General features: G+C 38.0%; 1 pseudogene; it reads left to right on the forward strand.

Moving 5' to 3' along the window:
* The first annotated feature begins 16,422 nt into the window (after positions 1-16,422).
* LOC103020009 (lithostathine-like) lies at positions 16,423-25,374 on the forward strand (annotated as a pseudogene).
* Positions 25,375-25,758: the final 384 nt, after the last annotated feature.

Raw genomic sequence — 25,758 nt, forward strand, 5'->3', positions numbered from 1 at the left:
AGATTTTGGTGGTCCTCATTTTAAGTGAGTCACCTAGAGTTTGAGAGACCTGATTTACCAGATTAACTAAATCTGCAGTGGACATTATTTCCCATTCCACCCTGGTCCTTTTTTCCTAAACAGGAAATATCCTGCTTCAGCCCATTAATAAACATAGAATTAAAAGCTTCCTGGGTAGAATCAACATCTAAAGAAAGACCAGAATTTTCTTTAAAACAGTCTTTAGTCAGTCAATTGTAATACCTGTAGACATGAACAGATTCATCAGATTTTTGTGTGCATGGCTGAATTTCATTCCAATCAACAGACTTTTGGGAAAACCCCAGGAGTTGCTGATGAAGTTGCCTAGCAATTGCCTGAGCCTGACTATATAATAAGGTAGTGGGCTGGTCTCCTGGTTGTAATTCTAGAGACCTTTCAGAATTTTCTCAATTATCAATTTTCATCAAATTGCTGGTTCTGGTCTTCACCAACAAGCATATAAACTAGTTGATATAAGTCAGAGAAACCAGGTTGATAAGTTTGAATGACTAATTTCAATCCTTCAGCAAATCTGTGAGAATATTCAGTTACTTTGGGAAAATCTTTGACTGTGACTTACAGTTTACCTTTAGTCCACAGAACACTCTTTGACATAAATTGCACCAAGATCTTTTTTGACCCACCTCCTAGAGTAATGAAAATAAAAACAAAAACAAACAAATGGAACCTAATTAAACTTAAAAGCTTTTGCACAACAAAGGAAACCATAAACAAGATGAAAAGACAAACCTCAGAATGGGAGAAAATATTTGCAAATGAAACAATGGACAAAAGATTAATCTCCAAAATATACAAACAGCTCATGTAGCTCAATATCAAAAAAACAAATAATCCAATTAAAAAATGGGTGGAAGAACTAAATAGACATTTCTCCAAAGAAGACATACAGATGGCCAAGAGGCACATGAAAAGATGCTCAACATCACTAATTATTAGAGAAATGCAAATCAAAACTACAATGAGGTAGCAGTCCACCAGTCAGAATGGCCATTATCAAAAAATCTACAAACAATAAATGCTGGAAAGGGTGTGGTGGAAAGGGAACCCTCTTGCACTATTGGTGGGAATGTAAATTGATACAACCACTATGGAGAACAGTATGGAGGTTCCTTAAAAAACTAAAAATAAAATTACCATATGACCCATCAATCCCACTACTGGGCATATACCCAGAGAAAACCATAATTCAAAAAGAGATATGTACCACAATATTCACTGAAGCACTATTTACAATAGCCAGGACATGGAAGCAAGCTAAATATCCATCGACAGATGAATGGATAAAGAAGATGTGGCACATATATACAGTGGAATATTACTCAGCCATAAAAAGAAATGAAATTGAGTTATTTGTAGTGAGGTAGATGGACTTAGAGTCTATCATACAGAGTGAAGTAAGTCAGAAAGAGAAACACAAACACCATATGCTAATGCATATATATGGAATCTAAAAAAAAAAAAAAAATGGTACTGATGAACCTAGTGGCAGGGCAGGAATGAAGATGTAGACATAGAGAATGGACTTGAGGACATGGAGGAGGGGGGAGGGGGAAGCTGGGGCGAAGTGAGAGTAGCATCGACATATGTACACTACCAAATGTAAAATAGTTGTCTGGTGGGAAGAAGCCGCATAGCACAGGGAGATCAGCTTGGTGCTTTGTGAGGACCTAGAGGGGTGGGATAGGGAGGGTGGGAGGGAAGCTCAAGAGGGACGGGATATGGGGATATATGTATGCATATGGCTGATTCACTTTATTGTACAACAGAAACTAACACAGTACTTTGAAGAATTATACTCTAGTAAAGACCTATTAAAAATAAATAAATTAAGGGGTTTAGCCTCTGGCATCCTCAGAAGGCTGTATTTTAAAGAAACTGGTTCTAACAAATTCAGAGTAAAGTGTGTGGAGAGAGTTTCAGAGAAAAGGGGAAATTTGGTTAGAGAATTAGTGTGGGGAAATTGAGGGTATAGAGGAGGTGTAAACAGTATACAAGGAAAGGAGGAAAAAGGTGCTGGAAGTGGTGCCTGAGGAGCCAAGGGAGAGAAACAAGATGGCACTGGGGGCAGAGCCTGAGACAGGAAGCCATGGAAGTAGAGCCTGAGGCTTTGGGAGCCATTTTATCTTTATTTAATTATTTATCTTGCCTCAGTTAATCTTAAAGTTTTATTATAAAGAGAGGCAATTTTAGAATCTTGGTAGCATTTGGAAGCCTCAAAATACCATTTGAAAGAGACGTTCTCATCAGTTCTGGAAATTTTTGAGCCATTGTAATCCAATTTGCTTTAAGGAAATAAGTTTGGGGAATTCAAAAATCCCATAACAGCCATTGATAGTCTAAATTTACTTTGATCAGGTTGGTCCATTTAGTTAGAAATGAGCATGAGTAAGAACTGTGGTTTTTAAACATAAAATCAGCCAGAGCCCCTGTTGGGCAGGGCACTCTCAAAGTACTTGGATAACTGAGATTCCATTTCTCAGAAGTTCTTTTACTTTGAGTAAAAGAACAATTCTCAAACAGCTTATACAGCTCACTTCAAACAGCTTGCAAGCTAATACCAGCCAGTTTAAGGGAACAGTTTGGTCCAGAAGAGCCAGGTCAAAGATTTTTTATCCAGTTTCCAGAGAACAGATTTTTCCAAAGGACTAGGCCGAGGCTGAAAAGCCAGCACAGTTTCAGTGAAGCAGTCCCTGTTTCTGAAGGAAAGGGCTGAAAGCATTTTCAGCCAGGGTGTGTTGAAGCAGTCTGATCTCAAAATCAGACTGAAGTGCCAAATGAGCACTTGCAAACAGGACAAGGCCTTAACCAGAAAGACAAACCTTAAAATAGATGATGAATTAAACCTGGAGAGCTTCAAATGCAAAGAGGGTGTGAGCTTGAATCCAGGAGAAAGACATAACTTCAAACTTCAAGGTCAATGAGAAAAGCAGTGAGCAAAAAGGGGCTCAATTGTGGGTTCTGCACCTATTTGTTCACCAGCCCTGGAGGCTTTGGGTGTCTTATCTGTTCCCTGTATGGGTCACCAAAATATTAACCTAAACCAAATAGACTGCCAGATATTTCTTCAGCAAAGGTGGGTTTATTTGGGATTAACAGAGAATTGGAATTCCAGAGTCTGCAATTGTGGCAAGTCATGTGCAATTTTCCCACATGGCAAGGGAAGGAGACCACCTTTATAGAGGGGAAAAGGAAGTTGGGAGGGCTGTAGTAAACAGAGTCCATGACTTTTCACTGGCTGAGTCCTTGCCAGGAAAGAGGAGTCTTTCTTCTTCTTGCTGGGTTCTGCTATTGTCACAGGGCATGAGCACTTCCCTCACTTGCTTTATGTCTCACAAAATCTTCCTCCCTATTCTTGGGGTTAAGGAAATGTAAACAGTTTTCCTGGAGTTGCATGGCTCATTAATTAGGGAGATTTGTCAGTTTTTACACAGAGTAAATGCTGAAGAAGGCTTAGAACCAATCTGAAGATTTTGGTGAATTTCCAAAGTTAATTTAGAACTCTGCTTAAGCCACAAGCAGAAAATGATATAAGTGCTAACCACAAGTTAATCCTCAAGAATGTTTCTAAGTCTATAGACCAACAATTGATCCCTCTTTTCAGACTGACTTCTAGATATAATTACAGACTGATCCCTAATTTTGTGTTCCTTCTTACCTCTAGCCACAGCCACAGACTGAAACTTACACCATAACCTGTTTCCTAAATATATACCAGTGGAACTAGGAGGTCAGGTAAGGGTTTGTTTGCATTAGTGTTATTGAGTCCCATTTCAAGGGAGCTACAACTCAATGACCACATCTGACATATTGTCATTAATTGGTTTAAACTTGGGAGAAAACATCTCAGAATATAAGAGTGTTTAGATGACATTCATGGGGAAAAAAATAAATCATCTACTCCAATGAGTGGTTATTGAACACCTTCAATGCACAAGGCTCTGCACTAGGTGCTATAAAAATTTAAAAGATGAGTAACACTCAGTTTTTGCAGAAGTGCTTTGAAACACATTTATTCGTGAATGATAGAGTCACAATAGTCTGTCTTGAGGAGAACATGGTGATACAGACAGAATGGGGCAGAGGAAAGTAAGGATGTTAATGACTATGCTATTGGGGTGAATACTGAGGTTTGTGTGAGGATGACACCATGTCATGTTTTATCGGAAAATTTTACTTCTTACATAAAACCTAATAAATATTTGTATTCATTTTCTATAGCTCCCATAGCAAATAATCACACATTTAGCAACTAAAAACAATACACTTTTATTATCTCACAGTTCTGTATTTGAGAAATCTGGGCATAGCATGGCTCAACAGTTTCTCTGCTCCAGGCTTCACGAGGCTGAAACCAACGTAGCAGTAGGGTAGCATTCCTTTCTAGAGGCGCTGGTGATGAATCTGCTTCCCAGCTGACTCAGGTTGTTGGCAGTATTCAGTTCCTTGTGCTTGTAAGACGGAGGTCTCTGTTGCCTTCCTGGCAGTCAGCTGGGGTCTGTTCTCAGTTTCTAGAGGATAGCAACATTCCTTAGCTCATGCTCCCCTTCCTCCATTTTTAAAGCCAGCAATAAAGGGTCACGTCCTTTTCACTCTTAAGGTGTCTCTGTCCTCCCCTGCTGTCTAATTTCTCCTGGCTTCCTCTGCCACATCTCTCTGACTGACTTTTCTGTCTTCCTCTTCTTCTTTGAAGGGTTCATGTGACGTGCCCACCTGGATAATCCAAGACTACTTCCCTATTTAAGAGCAGATACATGGTAGCCTTAATTACAAACGTCCTTACAGCAGTACCTAGACTAGTGTTTAATTGAATAACCAGGGGGCAGAAATCTTGGGGGAATATCTTTAGAATTTGTCAACCACAATGTTCAACAGAGCTCCTGCACTGAAGAAACGCTGATTTGTTTCTTCAATGTGAAGGCCATAAATCATAGATTCTCTCGGAGCCAGAAGCTTGCAGAAAGTGGTATAAAATGATGGGAATTGCTGATCACTTACAAATATAAAGGCTGAAATGATTTTGCTGTTTAAATATCAGTTTCCTTTGAAGCCATGGATCAGAGATGTCAACTATGTGGTTAAAAAAATCAATGCATTCCTGAATGATGATCAGATAGAAGGGTCATAAATTGCGTGTATGGCTTCCGAGAAATGGATGGGGAGACCTGCCCAGCATATTGCCTATTTTGTCTTTGAAATGTAGCCATTTCATCAATTATGATGACTTCTTAGGCAGAAGAAGCCAGATTTATGACTGTGATTGGAGGAGACGGTACAAACTTTTACTGAGCTTTGACTTGGGACCAGAAATTGTTGAGTCACTTTCACACTCATAATGTATTTTGGCTTTATGTTTGGACAGAATAGGTGGCTCTGTGCCTCCCTGTGCTTTCCTACTGGACAGGGCCAAAGGAGGTGAAGAAGTGCAGAGGTCTGACAGGCCCATGCAGCCAAGCCTGGCTGTGAGGCTGCTCCTTTTAGGAGGCTGCCATGGGAATATATATCATGGATGGAGGAAACAAATATGGTCATTGTTTTGAGCATTGAAAAAGCACTTCTTGATTTCTCACATTTACATTGCTTCCTATTTGGATAGTATACTCCAGGTCTTCATTAGGGTGGAAGGAAAGCATGCTAACTTCTCTTATAAAATTTTACCTTGGAAACATGTGCCACAGTTTTAAACCAGGGAAAATTGGATGCAGTGTTTTCCCTTTAGAGCCTTACACAAAATGAGGGTATTTTATTTTAAAATATAATTATGGTTTTAAAAAGTGTTTTGATTCTCTTGTTTGTTTTTATTATGAAGCAGGGCAATGCCTCTAGTCACATTTATTATAGAGAGAGGACTGGAGCTCTCCCCAGGGAAGGCAGCAGTTGCCCCAGAAGAAGGGCTGCATTGCTAAAAGCTGGATATATATACACACACGTGTGTGTACATGTGTGCATGAGAAGTTTTTCTCCTACTTCTGGTTCCACCTTGGATTCCCACCACCACTCCCTATATATGAAAGTGGTCACTTTTATTATCCTCCAAGAGTTTCTTCATGCATATGAAAGCAAATATTAATATAATTTACTATCCTCTTTTTATACAAAATACAATGTACTCTATTCGTACCTTTTATTCACTTATAATAATCTCTTAGGATTTTTTTCTCATCAGTATAGGAAGAGCTGCCATGTTCTTTTTTTATGGATATATAGTATGGATTTTCAATTCTTTACTTGCCTTTCAGAAAAACAAAATAAAACAAAACTTTAAATCACTGAGTATTTCGTTCCCAGATACGTATCTAAGAATAGAGTGTACATGTATATGCTACAAGACATGTATTAGAATGTTCCTAGCAGCACTACTCACAAAGCCAAATGCTGAGAATTACCCAAATGTCCATTAACAGAAAAAAAGTTAAATAAATTACAGTATATCCATATCGTGAATACCATACACCAATTAGAATGAACAATCTATAAGTACACAAAATATTTTAGATGTATCTCACAAACACAAAGTTGATTGAGAGAAGCCAGACACAAGATGACACATCTTTTATGATTTCATTTATGTCAAGTACAGAAGGAGGCCTAACTTATTTAAGTATCTGAAGTCAGGCCTCTGTGGAAGAGAGCACAGGTGGATCTTCTGGGATGCTGATACTGTACTATTTCCTGGTCTGGGCTCTGGAAGCACTGATGTACTCAGTCACTGAAAATTTGTTAAAATATTCCTTTATCATTTGTGGACTTCTCTGCATATATATTATACTTTAATACAATGTAAAAAAAAAGTTGAAAACAAAGTGTTTTTTATTACTCATTTGGTGATGGTATTAGTTTTCTATTTGGTGATTGTGTTTTCCATTGCTGCCTGAGCAGATTACCACAAAGTTAGATTCTTAAAACAGTTTAGAAGTCTAGGTATGACATGGGCCAATCAGAGAATTCTGTTCTGTGCATTTGAAGGGCTGAGGTCTCCATTTCCTTGTTGGATGTCAGCCTCTCTCAGTCCCTCTGAGGACATCTGTATTCTTTTTTGACCCCTCCACCTGTAAACCAACAATGGTGCATAGAGTCCTCTGTGCCTTTCCTTTCTGCCACATCTCTCTTCCTCTTCTCTTCTGACTTTCATTTCCAGCCAGAGATGGTTCTCTATTCTTAATGTTTCATGCAACTGTACTGGATTCATCCAGAAAATACATGATAATCTCCCCATCTCAATGTCCATAATGTTAATTACATCTGTAAAATTCCTTTTGTCATGTAACCTAATATATATAAACTAATGTGATGTCATGTAACCCTGGGACTCATAGGTTCCAAGGATTAGGACATGAACATCTTTAAGGAACCACTATTCTACCTGACCCAGCAACGCAATCTCACCCTATCTGAACTGCCCTGCCCTGACCTGAAGATACTTAGATATTATGGTCTTTATATATCCTACTTAATGTGATTTTTCAAACATATTGCTGCAGAATGTTAATGTGGTTGATAAAGAGGTGCTGTCCTAGTCTGGGAATGTCATGTAATGCACAGTTACCATATTACCTTTAAGTCCAAAAGTTCTGAATTATAAAACACACTGTGCTCAGCGACTGTGGATCTGTATTTCATTGAAAGGAGATACCATAGTTTATTTATTCTACTCCTTTGATACATATTTAGGCTATTTCTATTCTTTTCCAGTTACTAATAGCCTTATAATGAACAACATTGAACATATTTAATTTTGTATACATGCAATGATATTCGTATAATAAATATCAAGGAAAAACCCTCTAGGATCAAATGGTACACACATTGTATATTTTGATAGATATTGCCAAATTGCCCTATGGAGGGAGAGGCAGCAAACTAATTTATCTTCCCTAGCTTCATATATGAAGATTCCGCTCCCTCACATTCTTGCTTACATAGTGTGCAATCGAACGTCTAGATCTTTGTCACTCTGAGTCAGTATACTTTTACTTTAATTAATAGACTTCATTTTCGAGAAGTTTTAAGCTTATCAAAAAATAGAGTAAAAAGTACAGTGTAGTTTAAATTTGTAACTATTTTATTATATGTGAGCATATTTGTAATAGATCATTCATATTTTTATATGTTTAAAAAAATTATATTTCCTTTATTGTGAACTATTTTTTCATATTCTCTACAATTTTTCTACTGAGTGTTGGTCTTTTAAAATTGTTTTATGGGAAATAATTGTATATTTGTTATATTTTTGGTATACGTTAGAAATGGTTGTTCCTAGGTTTGCCTTTCAACTTTGATATTTTATTAAATCTCTTGCATTAAAGTGTTTTATTTTTATGTAAAATAAGTTACCAATTTATTCTTTTGTATTTTATAGATTTTTTATTCATACTAACAAAAGCCTTCTGTGGATTACTTATATGTATGAATTATGAATACAAGTTCTAATTCTGACCATAACTCCTTATCAGTAACTACATACAAGGGTTGGCTACATCCCAGTCAAGGCCACCATAGACTATATGGATTAGTATATTAAGGTTTTCTAACTTGCATATTCATAAATCCTACAGCTATAGAGATGAATATAACAAGGGAAGCATGTTCACTAATTATACATAGGACCAACATATTACGTTTCATTCAGTATTAAAATCCTGAACTCAGATGGTATTTGTTCACATTATAGGGTGGCATCTGTCACTGTGCTCTTCTTTACTTGAAGGATGAATCTTTGTCCAGATGCAGGGACTTCACTCAGATGAAATGCTTTGTTTCAGGTCTAATTTTCAGTCTTGCCCTAAGCAGCCAGCATAGAGAGACAAAAAGCATCAATACTAGGAAAGTGAAACTGAGAGGAATGTATATTTCTGGGCTTTCTTGCTCTTATGCTCTTGCTTATGAAAATATTTGGGAATCAGCTTGTGTCATAAGACAGGAGAAGGGAAAGGATGGGGGGAAATATTGAGGGAGAATTAGCAAGTGTTAGAAGAAGGGAATATCCTGGGGAATCAAGATTAGATTTAGGTAGAAGGAGGAAACGGATGAATAAAATCTAGGGAAAATGACAGATGTTACAAAGGAAGAGATGTCATTGTGGAGAAAAAGGAGGAAAGTCATAGAACCTGGAATAACCTGGAATTTGAGATTGACATTAGACATGGCCCTAGACCTGGAACTGACCTAAGACATGTCCACTGGATCACAGATATGGACCTTTACCATAAACCTGTATTGAATATAGACACTGGAATGGAACCTTCAGTCTTTTACCTGTGCTTGGAACCACGATTTTGAACCTGGACTTCAGACCAAGACCTAGATATCAGACCTTGATCTTGGACCTTAATCTGAACTTATTACCTGGACTTGGGCATTGGAATGAAAAATAAGACATATAATTTGAACCTGAATTTGTCCAGAAACTTGAATCTGATCTTAATCATGCTCCATGGTAGTAGACTTGGGATTTAGACCTTGACATTGATGTAGAGATTTAATCTTAGACGTGAACCTTATATTTCGACCTGGACCTGACCTTGGACCTGTACTTCAATTCTAGACATAGATGTGAACTTGAATTTTAGAAATTTACCTTGACCCTGAACCTGTGCCTTGTTCTGGATGTTGAATCTGGAACTCATAAATGGATTTGACCTAGATCTTGTACCTGATAATAGACCAGATCCTGGATGGGGAAAATATACCTTGGACCATGACATTGGACTGACTTTTGTCCTTAGATATGTGAACTTTGGACCAGCACTTGGACTTGAACTTAGACCTAAACTTGGTCATAGATATTGACTAAGTACCTATACTCTGGACATGGAATTTGGACCTGGAACTTGGATCTGCATTTTCTAGTTCCTTGCAGAAAACCTTCAGTTGGAATTTGGATTCAGATCAACTTATTATCTGTCTGCTAAGATCAGATCAGGTCCTTTCTGTCTTATGTTTTAAAAATCTTTATACTTGTCTTTTCAAAGCTCTTACCATACTATAATCAATTGTGTTATTATTTGATTTTTCATTTTACATATACCAGGTGTTTATATAGAAAACTTCAGTCAGTGGGCAAAATCTTGCACACTGCCTGTTTTTTATGGCCCATGAGCTTAGATTTTTTTTCTTTCTTTTTACATTTTAAGTAGTTAGAAACAATCAAAAGAAGAATATTCTGTGACACATAAAAAGGACATGAAGTTCAAAGTTTAATATCCATAATTAATGTTTGACTAGAACACAGACATATCCATTCATTTACATATTGTCTTTGGCTGCTTTCATGTGTCAATGGTAGAGATGAGTACTTATGACAAACATGGTGTGGTCTACAGAGACCAAATTATTTACTGTCTATTCCTTTATGGAAGAAGTTTGTTGACCCTTGTCCGACACAGTAAAGATGAAGGTCATATTTGTCAATATTAGCACTGTATTCGGATTTCAGAGGTTTGTTTTTTTTTTTTTTTTTCCTTATTTTATTTTTGGTTGTGTTGGGTCTTCGTTTCTGTGTGAGGGCTTTCTCTAGTTGCGGCAAGCGGAGGTCACTCTTCATCACGATGCACGGGCCTCTCACTATCGTGGCCTCTCTTGTTGCGGAGCACAGGCTCCAGACGCACAGGCTCAGTAGTTGTGGTTCACGGATCTAGTTGCTCCACGGCATGTGGGATCTTCCCAGACCAGGGCTCGAACCCATGTCCCCTGCATTGGCAGGCAGACTCTCAACCACTGCACCACCAAGGAAGCCCTCAGAAGTTTTTAAATGTGATAAGTTACATCTTAAAGTCAGCAAAATACAGTAAATTTCCATGAGTAGAGAAATGAGTATATCCTTTTGAACTACTTACATGAATAAATAGTACACTGCAGCTAAAATCAATAAATAAGGACTATCATCTCAGTGTAGACAGATTTTTAAAAACTAAGGTCAAATGAACAAAAACATTTTAGAATGTTATATAAAATATGATACATGTGTATAATAGGAAATATTACATAGTATGAAATAGTATGAAATAATACTACACATGTTGATTTATACATCTATAGTAAATTATTAAAAACCTAAATTGGAAGAATGATCAAAAATTCATAACGGAGAAGTAAGAAGAGAAGTGGAACTGAGGGGTGATGCAAATAGACTACTATTGTATTTTCTGTTTATTACTTCTTTTTGCTCCTTTATTTCTCAAAAAAATGAAGATATGAAGAAATACATCAAGATATGAACATAAAGAGAAAGGAGTAAAAATGTATTTGATATAACTTTCTGAACCTGAAAAAGGAAACAGATATCCAGGGACAGGAATCACAGAGAGCCCCAAACAAGATGAATCCAAAGAGATCCACATGAAGACATATCATAATTAAAATGGCAACATTTAAAGATAAATAGAGAATTCTAAAGGCAGCAAAAGTAAAACAAAGAGTCACATACAAGGGAACCCCCATAAGGCTATCAACTGATTTCTCTGCAGAAACTTTGAAGGCCAGAATATATTTAATGTGCTGAAAGGGGAAAATCAACAACCTAGGATACTCTATTAGCAGCAAGGTTATCATTCAGAATAGAATAGAAAATAAAAGACTTCTCAGAGAAGCAAAAATAAAAAGTTCATCAATACTAAACTGACCCTAAAAGATGTGTTAAAAGGCCTTCGCTAACTGGAAAAAAAAAAGGTAAACAAAAGTAAGATTTTATAGAAAAGGGAAAATTCCACTACTAAAGGTGACTACATTCTGAAAGCCATGGATCAACCACTTAAATAAGCTAGTATAAAGATTAAAAGACAAAAATTGTAGAATTATTTATAACTACAATAAACAGTGAAGGGATTAACATGAAGATGTAAAATATGACATCAAAAACACAAAACATGGGGGTGAAGATTAAAAAAGGTAAATCTCTTAGAATATGTTTGAACTTAATGACTATCAGTTTAAAATAAAATATAATTATAGGTCAACATATATGAACCCCATGGTAACCATAAATCCAAAATTTACAAGACATAAACAATTAGAGAGAAAGTAACACAAGCCTACCGCTAAAGAAAAACATCAAACCACAAGGAAATAAACTAAAAGAAGAAGAAAGGAACAGAAAAGTACTACAAAAACAACCAGAAACCAAGTAACAAAATGGCAGTAAGTACATACCTATTGATAATCACTTTAAATGCCCATAAACTAAATGCTCCAATCAAAAGATGTGGCTGACTGGACAAAAAACAAAACAAGATCCATCTATATGCCACCTACCAGAGACTCACTTCAGAGGTAAAGACACAATCAGACTGTGTTAGCATATGTGATAGGATGGAAAAAGATATTTCATGCAGATGGATACAAAAAGAAAGCTGGGGTAGCAATACTTATATCAGACTAAGTAGACGTTAAAACAAAGTCTATAAGAAAAAACAAAGAAGGGCATCATACAATAATAAAGGGATCAATACAAGAAGAAGATATAACATTTGTTAACATATATACACCAAATACAGGAGCCCTTAAATATATAAAGAAAATATTAACAAATATAAAGGGAGAAATTCACAAGAATGCAATCATAGTAGGGGACTTTAATACCCCACTTACATCAATGGACAGATCATACAAAAGGAAACCAGTAAGGCAACAGTGTTCTTAAATGACACAAAAGACAGTTGGACTTAATAGATATCTACAGGACATTATATCAAAAAACAGTAGAATACACATTCTTTTCAAGTGCACACAGAATATTCTCCAGGATAGATCACATGCTAGACCACAAAACAAGTCTCAACAAATTTAAGAGGATAAAAATTATATCAAGGATTTTTCCTACCACAACGGTATGAAACTAGAAATCAATTACAGAAAGAAAAATGGAATAAGAACAAACAAGTGGAGACTAAATAAAATGCTACTAAAACAATGGGTTAATGAAGAAATCAAATAAAAAATCAGAAAATACCTTGAGACAAATGAACATGGAAACATGACACTCCAAAATCTATGGGATGCAGCAAAAGCAGTTCTAAGAGGGAATTTTATAGCAATAGAGAACTTCCTAAAGAAACAAGAAAAATCTCAAACAACTTAACCTACCATCTAAATGAATTAGAAAAAGAACAAAGTCCAAAGTCAGCAGAAAGAAGGAAATAGTAAAGATCAGAGAGGAAATATATAAAATAGAGATTAAAAAATTAGAAATGATCAAAGAAACGAAGAGCTGGGTTTTCGAAACATAAAATAAATTGATAAACCTTTAGCCAGGCTCACTAAGAAGAAAAGAGAGAGGACCCAAATCAAAAAAATGTGAAATTAAAGAGGAGAAATAGCAACCAATAATTCAGAGATACAAAAAATCATAAGAGATTACTATGAAGTTATATGCCAACATTTTGGACAAGCTGGAGAAAATGGACACATTTCTAGAAAGATCGAACCTGTTAAGACTAAATCAAGAAAAAACAGACAATTTGAACAGATGGATTACGAGTAGTGAAGTGGAATTTGTAATTAAAAACCTCCAAGCAAACCAAAGTCCAAGATCAGATGGCTTCACATGGGAATTCCACAAAACATGTAAAGAAGAGCTAATACCTATACTTCTCATGCTTTCCCCCAAAACTGAAGAAGATGGAACACTTACAATTCATGTTATGAAGTCATCATTACCCTGATACAAATACCAAGGGCACTACAAAAAAAAAAGAAAGAAAGAAAGAAAATTACAGGCCAAATTGATCTTTGATGAATATAGATGCAAAAAGCCTCAGCAAAATATTGGTCAACCAAATGCAACAATATAAATAAAGTATTATAAGCCATCATCAATTTGGATTTATTTCAGCAACTCAAGGATGATTAAATATTCACAAATCAATCAATATGATACACTACATTAACAAAAGGAAGGATAAAAATTACAGATCATCTCAATAGATGCAGAAAAAGCATTTGAAAAAATTCAACTTCTATTCATGATAAAAACTCTCTTCAAAATGGGTGTAGAGGGAACATTGCTCAACCTAAAAAAAAGCCATTTATGACCATCCCAGAGCTAACTTCATACTCAATGGTAATAGACATTTTTCCAAAGAGGTAATGCAGATGGCTAACAGGCACATGAAAACATGCTTGATATTGCTAAATACTAGAGAAATGCAAATCAAAACCACAGTGAGATACCTCACACCTGTCAGAACAGCTATCATCAAAAGGTCTACAAACAACAAATGTTGGCACGGATGTGGAGAAAAGGGAACCCTTGTACACTGTTGGTGGGAATGTAAACTGGTGCAGCCACTATGGAAAATAGTATGGAGTTTCCATAAAAAACTAAAAATCAAACTACCGTATGATCCAGCAATTCCATTCCTGGGCATATATACTCAGAAAACACTAATTTGAAAATATATATGCACTCCAATGTTCATAGCAGCACTGTTTACAATAGCCAAGATATGGAAGCAACCCAAGTCTCTATCAACAGATGAATGGTAAAGTAGAGAAATATTACTTAGTCATAAATAGAACGAAATTCTGCCATTTGTAGGAACTTTGATGGACCTAGAGAATATTATGCTTAGTGAAATAAGTCAGGCAAAGAAAGACAAATACTGTATGTTATCACTTATATGTGGAATCTAAAAAATAAAACAAATGAACATATATAGCAAAACAGACACAGACTCATGCATGTAGAAAACAAACTAGTGGTTACCACTGGGGAGAGGGGAGGTGGGAGGGGCAAGATAGGGGTATGAGATTAAGGTATACAAACTACTATGTATAAAATACATAAGCAAAAGTAAATATTGTAGAGCACTGGGAATTATAGCCATTATCTTGTAATAACTTTTAATGGAGTATAATCTATAAAATTACTGAATCACTATGCTGTACACCTGACAATAAAATAATATTGTAAATCAACTATACTTCAATATTTTTTTTTCAGAAATATAAACACTGAACCACAGGGCTAGAAGGATCTAGGAAGATAGTCTAATCCCAAACTCCCCATGATACAAGGTAAGAAAGTCTCAGGTTGGGAAAACTACTTGCTCAATGTCACACAATAAGTTGGTACCCAAAACATCCTTGGAAATACCCTGAAGACACCAGTTACATATCAGATGAAATAAAAGTTATAAGTATAAATAACCACTAATCAGAGGGCTACCAAAAAAACCCCATGATGAGAACAATGAGATATCATCTCATACATATTACAATGTATACCATCAAAAGACACAAATATCAAATGTTGGCAAAGATGTAGAGAAAAGGGAACCCTAGTACACTGTTAGTAGCAATGTAAATTGGTGCAGCCACTATGGAAAACAGTATGGTGTTTCCTCAAAAAACTAAAAATAAAACTGCCATGTGATCCAGCAGTTGCACTCCTAGGCATATATCCAAAGAAATTAAAAACACTAATTTGAAAAGATACATGCACCCCAATGGTCATAGCAGCATTATTTACAATAGCCAAGATATAGAAGCAACCTAAGTGTTCATCAGTAGATGAACGGACAAAGAAATGGTGAATATGGAATTTTGCTATTTGCAGCAGCTTGGATAGACTTGGAGGGTATTACGTATTATGCTTAGTGAAATAGATGAGACAGAGAAAGAAAAATACTGTATGTTGTCACTTATATGTGGAATCTAAAAAATGAAACAAATTAATGAGTACAAAAAAAACAGAAATAGATTTACAGAGATAGAGAAAAACTGGTGGTTTTCAGTGGCAGAGAGAAGAGGGGAGGAGCAACATAGGGGTATGGGATTAAGAGGTGCAAACTACTATGCATAAAATAAATAAGCTACAAGAATATATTGTACAGCATAGTGAATATAGCCAATGTTTTATAAGAAACTTAAATTGAGTATAATGTATAAAAATATTGAATCCTGATGCTGCACAACTGAAACCAATATTGTAAATCAATTATATTTCAATAAAAAAGGAAAGGAAAGGAAAGCAATATGGTTAAGGAAGTATTTCTTCTTTTTATTTTTATTTGCTGCCAAAAGAAATGTGACCACTGGAAATGCAGTTCAGAGCTGCAGAATTACCACCAACAAACTAAATATAATTGGTGGTAATCTGTTGGAAACATAATCTTAATTATTTCTTAAATGAAGAACACCTTGTATTATGACCAGTTTATCCTAAAAGAAAAATAAATAATAGCCAATAGCCTTTATAAAATACTCAGTAGATATATTAGAAGAATAAACATGAAATACAAGAGTGAACTGTCCCAAACCAATGTGAGACATTGAAACCAAATAAAATTTGACACAATTTCCTGATAAAAACTTTATTGCCCCCAATAACTGCATAGGTCATAAGATAGTTACTGTTAATTACTAGTTACTATTCATTACGGGAATATGACTAACAAAATTCAAGCAGCTGTGGTATCAGCTTTCCAATACACTGAAAACTTTCCTTATTGCCTGAGGGACTTTGAGGTTTGTCCCATTTGCCTTGTTTCACAAAGTACATGGTATCTTTATATTTTATTCTTTTCCACTTCTTCTGATAGGCTTAAGATAAGATGAAAGGACTAAACTAGCATCCTGAATATTTGGTTAATATATCCTAAATAGTGTGCTTTAGTGATGTCTTCAATAAAATATGTTCTGAGGCTATTTTTGAACTTGGCTCTGCTAAGTCATCTTCACATATTGACACCCTTGGAAGAAAGATACTGGATTCCTGTAAAGGGATCATTTACCCCTTGTATTATTCTAGGAATAACCAACTGAGGCTTATCTGCAAATATTAATATTATTGGACTTGGAAGGTAATAGGAATAAAAAGTACAGCTTGGATACCTTATTTTTTGGTAAAGAAAACTTAAAGCTGAGACTTGGCTAATATAAGAAGAAGAATTCCTCTCTTACCATTAAGAATTATATTGTAAATAATCAAAATCTAGCTGTGTAAGTATAGTATTTGAACAAACTACTCAGACTAGTTAATAAAGACATTATGAAGTAGAGAGAGAAAAACTTAAAAATAAAAAGCGTGAAACACATGTCACATTCAGTGATATTGGTAAATAAGGTCCCTTTGTTCCCCTAACTTTTATCCAACTATTATGTGCATTTGCTATTACTATTATATATTTTTATCTACCGAAATTTAGATGGAGTGTAAAGTCAATGATAGAGGCACCACCAGAGGCTGAGGAGCCTGTGGGGATGTGCTGATCCAACTGGAGATGAGGTTTGGTCCAGTTCATTGGTTCCCAGTGACTGGCAGAAATTCAAAACACATAGTTCTCGAAGCAGATGAGGATTAGAAAAATACCATGAGAAGAGTGAACACAACAACCAGTAGGATAACTCTTGGATAAGTGGAAGACAGTCCAAGGTCAGAAGGAGATATGGTACCTGAGGAAATATCCAAGGAGGGTATCTAGGTCAGAAAACAAGCCAAGGTCAGAACAAGAGGCTGAGATAGTCTGTTTGCTGCAGTAACTTATGTTGGGGTGCCTTCGTGGTCCCCTTCTCTAAGAACTAGGTCTCATCTACAGGTCCTATTTAAGAGGTGAGTGCAGCTCCCATAATAATACCAAGTGACTCAAATTCCTTGCCCCAACTGATTGAATGGGAGTGAATACCCAGGCCTACCTACACTAATCAGATATTGTACTGAAAATTAATTTGTTCACTGAGAATGCAGTCAATTTTTAAGTCCATGAAGTGAAAAGTTTAGGAGAATTCTAATGAATTAACCATGTTTGATCACTCTTCTTGTGTCACCAAGGCAAGGAAACTGATGGGCTAAAAGAATATGAATGAAACCCAGTGAAATAAAAAGAAAAGGAAGGAGAGCATACCCTCATTTTCTGATTTTGTTCTTCCTTTGTCTAGTACTTCGTGAGACTTGGCTATATGCCCTAATCTTGGGTGCATTGAGATAAATCTGTGTCCTTCCTAAAACATTCCTTTTTGGTTGAGTGAGTTACAATGCATGTTAGAACCTTATATGCAAATAGCTTAACCTAAGTGAGCCTGAAAGAAGCCTGTGTCCTATCTCAGTCAAGGTACCTTTGAATTCTCAACAACCTAATAGGAGTATGCACTCTAGGAGAGGACACAGGGGAACTCAGGTACCGGATATGATACAAAGTTTCTCATACAAAGTTTGTGTGTTGAGGGCTCACACACAAATTGGAGGATCTTTATCTTCCCTCCAAATTGAGTGGGAAGAGTTTCTAGAGAGAGAAGGTAAGAGATTATAAATATTAGGGGAGAGGGACAATTTTATCAACTGTGTCAGGAGGAGTAGAACTCTGGACAGACTGAAAGGCACAAAGTTATGGAGGGCTCAATGGGACAGAATGGATACAGGAGGAGAAAAGATGGAAACTGTTTCCCTACCTTTGTTCTAGACTTCTAGATGGAAAGCTTCATGATTGTTTACCAGGGGAAGAAAATTTATAGCATAGTTCAGGACACAAACTGGTCAGCAATAAAGACTATGAATTTAGCAAAATATCCTCTGTGATCAGTAACTAAGGAACTTGAGCATGGCTGTAAGTACAGTAGACATGTTGATTGACTTGACAACAGCTATTCTTTTAAATTCTGCTAACAGAACCCCAACTTTGCATGAAAGACAGTATGTCCAGTCCCAGGAGATGAATCCTGATTGGTCATAGTAAATTATGACAATTTTGAGACCTTTATTTTTTGGGGGGGGACTAGAACTGCAACCCAACATCGGCCAATAAGATATAAGACTACATTGACTAAGGGCTTGTGAGACAAATATTCCTCCATAGTAAGAAAGAATGTATAAGAAGGGAGTCTTTTTTTCTCCTCTTCCCTTCTTTCCTTACTGCACTGGAAATTGTTGGACAATGCCTAGGCTGCTGTGGTTTTGTGGCCATGAGGAAAAGGCCAAGGTCATCATGGAGATCTCTACCTACAGTCCTGACATCTCTGAACTTCTGAATGTGAAACCTGAAAAAGCCTGTTCCCAGAATACTTAAGTAAATTAATAAATCTCTGTATTATTTAAGCTGCTTATGGTTGGATCTTTTGTTACAGCCAAAAGTATCATAATGCATACAGTAGGTGAAGGGAAGCAGGGACAACTCCACTGGAGGGAAGGAAAGTCCTAGCAAAAACAAAATCATATACTAAGTCAAAATAGCAGAAGATGCTGGGATTGAAGGTAAAGATATAAAACTGAGTTCTGTGGAAAATTAAAGATCAGAGCCAACAATAGTTTGTCTAAGCAGATCAAGGGGACTAGGAAATATCTGCATTTGAATTTCTGTGGTCAACATTATGCTGGGTGGGGTCAGTGATTCTTGAAGGCACAGTTGGTTTTCTACTCATTTCAAAGGCATGATGTTTGAATCTAGCATATAACCTTCTGGTGGGCTCCTAAATATGTTTAGGTCAACAAATAAATAACCTTAGAGTCCTTTTGTGGTGTAGTTTGATGGGACTAGACAAATCATCACCCAGTTGAATACCTCCTGGGCCTGTAACTCAGAATGTTAATGTTTTGTTTTTTTTTTTTAAAGGTAGAATAAGAGACTTTTTTTTTTAAATTTATTTATTTTATTTATGGCTGTGTTGGGTCTTCGTTTCTGTGCGAGGGCTTTCTCGAGTTGTGGCAAGTGGGGGCCACTCTTCATTGCAGTGCGCAGGCCTCTCACTATCGCGGCCTCTCTTGTTGCGGAGCACAGGCTCCAGACGCGCAGGCTCAGTAATTGTGGCTCACGGGCCCAGTCGCTGCGCGGCATGTGGGATCTTCCCAGACCAGGGCTCGAACCCGTGTCCCCTGCATTAGCAGGCAGACTCTCAACCACTGCGCCACCAGGGAAACCCAGAATGTTAATGTTTAATGTTTTGCCAAACAATTGTATGTCATACCTTATAGAGTTAGAGCTAAGAGTGTCCTTATAGATCATTTAAGCCAACTGGGAAAGCACATTAAACACTAAGTCTGGAGAGACTGGGAAGAGAGCTCAAGATTCTAGTTCAGAGCAAAGATCTTGGGGGTAGTGGAAAACAGGAACGAAGTATTAACAAAGCTGGAATCAGAAAAACCTGGATGGGAGGAAGTGGCTTCAATAACTGCTGTTGTTCGCAAATCACCTTCCTGAGATGCAAGGGGCATTGGGAGGCAGTCTCTCTTTAAAGAATGAGGGGCAACATAGACAACATAGCTAAGAAGATATAGCAGAAATCAAAATCTGGTTTACCAACTTCATGTTCACTTCCTTTTCCACTTTATATCTATTGTTCAGTTAAAGCTCTAGCAAAGGATTATAATGGTGATACATAGGTGAGTTGAAAAATCAGAACCATCACTGGAAAGACACCAAGGCTTCCCATATCAGCCTACTGATGTGCTCAAAATCCCATCTGCTTGATAAATTAAATCACCTTCAACTAAAAGTCATGGATTTCTTCTCATACTCAAGACATTCGGCATTCCTGTCAAGACAGTGCTGAGAGTGATCACTCTAAATAGACAAATAGACCTTATTTTCTTGGAGGAATGCTATTTCTTTTTTTTTTTTAATAAATTTATTTATTTATTTATTTTTGGCTGCATTGGGTCTTCATTACTGCATACAGGGTTTCTCTAGTTGTGGAGAGCGGGGGCTATTCTTCTTTGCCGTGCGTGGGCTTCTCATTGCGGTGGCTTCTCTTGATTCAGAGCATGGGCTCTAGGTGTGCCGGCTTCAGTAGTTGTGGCTCATAGGCTCTAGAGCACAGACTCAGTAGTTGCGGCACACGGGCTTAGTTGCTCCGCGGCATGTGGGATCTTCCCGGACCAGGGCTCAAACTTGTGAGCCCTGCATTGGCAGGCGGATACTTAACCACTGTGCCACCAGGGAAGTCCAAGGAATGTTATTTCTTTTTAAGTCACTAACTCCATAGTCTAGAGTGTTCTAGAGGTTTTTTTTTTGTTTTTTGTTTTTTTTCATTCCTGATTTTCTGGCAGTGAAATGACAGCAAGGGCAGCTAAAGACAGGGGAAAATTTTACCTATGATACCTAAATCTTCCCTTTTTGTCTTCTGGCTCTCCCATGGGTGTGTTGACAATTTCACAACTGTCCCTCAAATGGTGTACTTTATTAATCAAGACAACATTAAAATTTACTTACTAGAATAGGTTGCTATATATCTTTAGGGTATTTTAATGTAAAATGGTATCTTTCCCCACAACACCGAGTTTTTCAAGAATTCAAGAACATACTCCATTTTGCATATGTGATTGCTACTATTTACTTATTCTCAAATAATTCTCTCTCTTTTTTTTTTTTTTTTTGGCCATGCCATGTAGCTTGTAAGATATTTGTTCCCCAACCGGAGATTGAACCCAGGCCCTCGGCAGTGAGAGCATGGAGTCCTAACCACTGGACCGCCAGAGAATTCCCTGAAATAATACTTTTAATGTAGCAATATTACTTTTCAAGTCATCCTAACATATTTGCATGATATTCTGTTTTTTTAAACTTTAATTTTCACCGAACTCTCACTATAGTTATATCCTTACATTTACGTATATTTTGGTGAAGTAATTCCATTCTTACTTTTTAACAAATGAATCTGTTGGCTGTCCTATCCTTCCTATTAGATTATTTGTGAGTTCTATTCACTTTCGGATTTGGAGGACATGAATCAACTACAAGCTGAGTTGCATTGACCCCTTCACAAAAGTCCACAGTAGACACCTGCACAAAAGCTGACCTATTAAAATTTCATGAGGGTCAGGGTTGTAGAGAATACCAGCCTAACTTTTCACCAGAATCTCTAAAATAAACCTAAACCATATAGGTTCAGTGTCACAGAGTTGTCAAAACTCCCAAATCAGAAGTAAACCTGACTAATAAGTTTTTCTCAGTGAAAGCGAAGCTGATCACCCTCCCAGGTAGAATACAAAAGAAATGACAATTCTTCTACATCCAATGACAGTTTGCAAGGCAGTTGTCATCAGCCCAAGGGAGTGAGCATCTTGATGAAGTAGAGATCTAACTTACATGCAATGTAGGATCAGGTCTACAATTTCATCCACCTCTTCCTCTTACCCTTCCTTAACCCTCTCTCATTCTTCCTTTGACTCTGCATCATTTGACTCTAGTCCTCCTAGGTTTGAAATTCCTTCATTGTCTCTTAATATATCACATTATCATTATCCATCAGGGAAGTTACAGCTCTCAGAAGACCAGCAAGGCAGGTTTCTGCAACTCATTTTCCTTAAGATTTTGGCTCATCTATAGACTTGTGAGATTATTCTGAATTTTCCTTAAAACTAGCTACCATGTATAAGAGGCAGAGTTCTTCTCTGCCTTTACCTATGTGTGATACTTGTCATTCCCATACTTACCTACACTTAACATCCAACATTTATTTAATTCTACTGCACAGTTAGAAAGAAACACATGTATATACCTACAGGAGTGAGCATTTGAGACATCAACCAGAAGAACTACTCCAGGAGATGTGCTCCTTAAAAGTTAATGTCTCATTTTGTGCCACAGTTATCTAATAGGGAAGAGTCAGGGAAATAATAAACTTCACCTGTTCCTGGCAAAAGTGCTGACTTGATAATGAGAAAAAGGCAGTATCTGTGGCAATTCCCAGGCTTTGCTGGGAAGAGACTCCTCCCCATGTCAGGATCTCCTTGAACCAAAGCAGGCTCCTCCCATGACCCCTGTCATGGCTCCACTTTCTTGTTATTCATTTCAGTGCCCGTCCTTCAAATCCCCTTATAAAAGCCCAGTCTTTTCTGCCCTGACCAACCAGTGCAGATCCCTGCAAGACAGGTAAGTGGGAGCTGAGAGAAGATGAGACCCCTGAAAGGGGTTTCACCTCACACATTTCAGAGAAGGTATACAAGGATCCCTGTCCTCAGAGAACACAGGAGCTCTGAGACAGGGCAAAGGCAGTTCTGGGAGGTCTCAGGTGTAGTCAAGTATACAGATTTTCCAATTCTTTCAAGAAATATAGAAGGGGATGGATGCCATCAAGATGGATTTATTCTGAGGGGACTAGACAGAGGAAAAGACAAGAGGTACAACAAGGGGGTTCTCATGCCCTCTCTCTGACCACCCTTCCTTTAGTTCTCTGGTTGCCTCTGCACATCACAGACAAAATGATGCCTTCCATGGATTCTGCACTCCTGACTAATGCTTCTGTCTCAGGTCCAAGGTGAGATTTCTCTGCCTCTAGCACTGGGTTCCCAGTGTTTATTCAGGGCCAAGAATAGGAGGAAAGCTCCTGTGTGCTTACCATGGTAATGGTGCATCCCCACATGACAACACTGCCTGCAATTCCTGTATCATCACTCCTTCCTTCAGGGTAACTAGTGGTGGGAGGCATCGCAGTGGTCCAGTAACAGTGGGATGAGATGATTTCCATTTTCTCATTAGAGTCTAATTCATGTGGGTAGATTAAGGAGGGTAAGCATAGAGTGTCATTAATGAGATGAGTAGGAGAATGATTGGAGGACCCAGTGTAAGAATAGCCCAGAGGAGGAGAAGCCTTGGACTTTTGAATAAAAGAGAAGAGTAAAAGGAAAAGAGATTATCTCTCAATTAGTAACTTTCGTTCAAAATTTAAAAAAAAAAAATTCTGGGAGTGTTGGCAATGGTGACAGGCAGTCAGGAGTTTGGTGTCACTGCTCCAATCACTGGCCTCATAGATGTTACCCAAGGTCACCTCCCCACTCCAATCCCCTCTCTCCATTTCACCCCATCCCTCTCCTTTATTTCTTCCTGCCCAGGGGAAGATTCCCAGAAGGAACTGTCTTTTGCATGGATCAGCTGTCCCAAAGGCTCCATGGCTTATGTGTCCTACTGCTATGCCTTGTTTATAACACCCAAAACCTGGATGGATGCAGATCTGAGTGCTGGGATTTGCAGTTAGGGGTGTTAGTGAAAAGAAAAGTACAGACCAGATTGTGGGATGTGAGCAGTCTCATTATCTAGAGCTTCTTGAGCATGAAAATGAACACCTCATCTTTTGCAAACACACCCCTCTCACTTACCTTGGCCCTGCCTTTCCCCCAGCATGAGGCATCTCAAGCTCCTTCTCAGTGTCTCCCTTCTCCACACAGATGGCCTGCCAGAAGGGGCCCTCAGGCCACCTTGTGTCTGTGCTCAGTGGGCCTGAGGGATCCTTCATGGCCTCCCTGGCCAAGAACAGTTTGAAAATCCTCTCAGACGCCTGGATTGGGCTCCATGACCCCACAGAGGTACATTTACATCCTCTTTAATCTGTTACCTCCCAAGATGCTGTGGCCACCCAGGCCCCTCCCTGTCCCCTGTGCCTGCCAAATAAATATCTTAGAAATCCCTGGAGCTCAGGGGATAATTGGAGAAAATGGAGAGCCTTGAGACGAGCTGAAGAGCTGAGTTCTGTGCAGGTCTCTAGTCTCCAGGTAAAGTTAATCTGCCTCTTGTCAAACTTTTTACATGATTCACACATCATGCCTTATAATTCAGTTCTCTACACTTCCCTGAGTCTGCACATACTGTGCTTAGTGAGTCCTAAATGAAGATTTAGGACTGACGCATTTTTCCCTTATAAAACTGATGTTATCTTCGAGGTTCAGATGTTAATCACAAATGTACCACTAAGTTTAGTTCGGATAGTGACATGTTACTCTGAGAGGTTCCATTGGTCTTTGTGATCATTCACTTTGGAATTTGCCAATAGATTTAGAGAGAGTTTCCCAGAGGAGGGCTGTGGTGGCATCACCTGGAAGAGCAGAGCAAACTCCATGATGTTGCAGATGGGATCAGGCGTTCCAGCTGAGGGAATAAGGCCAGGAGAACTCTAAAGGCCTTTCCACCTCACCTGACTCCGTCCTCTGCTCTACAGGGCTCTGATCCCAATGCTGGTGGATGGGAGTGGAGTAGTACTGATGTGCTCAATTAAGTTGCCTGGGAGAGAAATCCAGCCACCATCTCAAACCCTGGCTACTGTGGGAGCCTGTCAAAGAGCACAGGTAAGAAACAGAAGAGGTCACTTCTGCCCAGCCTTTTCCCTCCCCTCATCTCCCATTTCTGGGTCTGGTCTTCAGAGAATCCTCCTGGGCTGGAACTGTAATATTGGCTTGTCTGTTCCCAACCCCTCTCTTCTCTCCTTTCTTTTTGTCTCTTTACCCGGGGTGGGACCCTGATGAAGATGAAGGAGAGCATTTAAGTCCTAGGCCAGAATCTGGGCTGCATCTCCATTGGGTTCTCAAGCTCCACCAGTCCCATTCACTTGAGTTCTTCTGTCTCTTCAGGGTATCTGAAGTGGAGAGTTTATAACTGTTATATGAACTTATCCTATGTCTGCAAGTTCAAGGGCTAGGTCAGAAGGGAAGTCAGCAGCCTGAGTCTGGTGTGCAGTTCATCGTTGACTTGGAACCAACTGTGAAGACCCATCCCAGAAGGGGATAGTCTCCCCACACCCCCAATCTAACTACATTATTTTGACCTTTCCTCCCCTCCAAACTCATATCAGGCTCTTTTCTATGTTCTATAACCTGAGTTTTCAAGGTACTATAATAAAAATTTTAGTTTTCCATTGCTTGTATTCTCTGCTTCATTCTCATAGACAAACTCTGGGGAGGAAGTGGGTGAGTGAGGGGAATTGGTGGGTCAATCTATGCCCAATTTCACTCAGGTCCCTGGGAAATAACTAAATATATATATATTCCTCTTGGCATATTTGTGGTGAGATATGTCAGCACTG

Source organism: Balaenoptera acutorostrata, chromosome 12 (assembly GCF_949987535.1).
Source record: "Balaenoptera acutorostrata chromosome 12, mBalAcu1.1, whole genome shotgun sequence".
Taxonomy (NCBI): Eukaryota; Metazoa; Chordata; class Mammalia; order Artiodactyla; family Balaenopteridae; genus Balaenoptera; species Balaenoptera acutorostrata.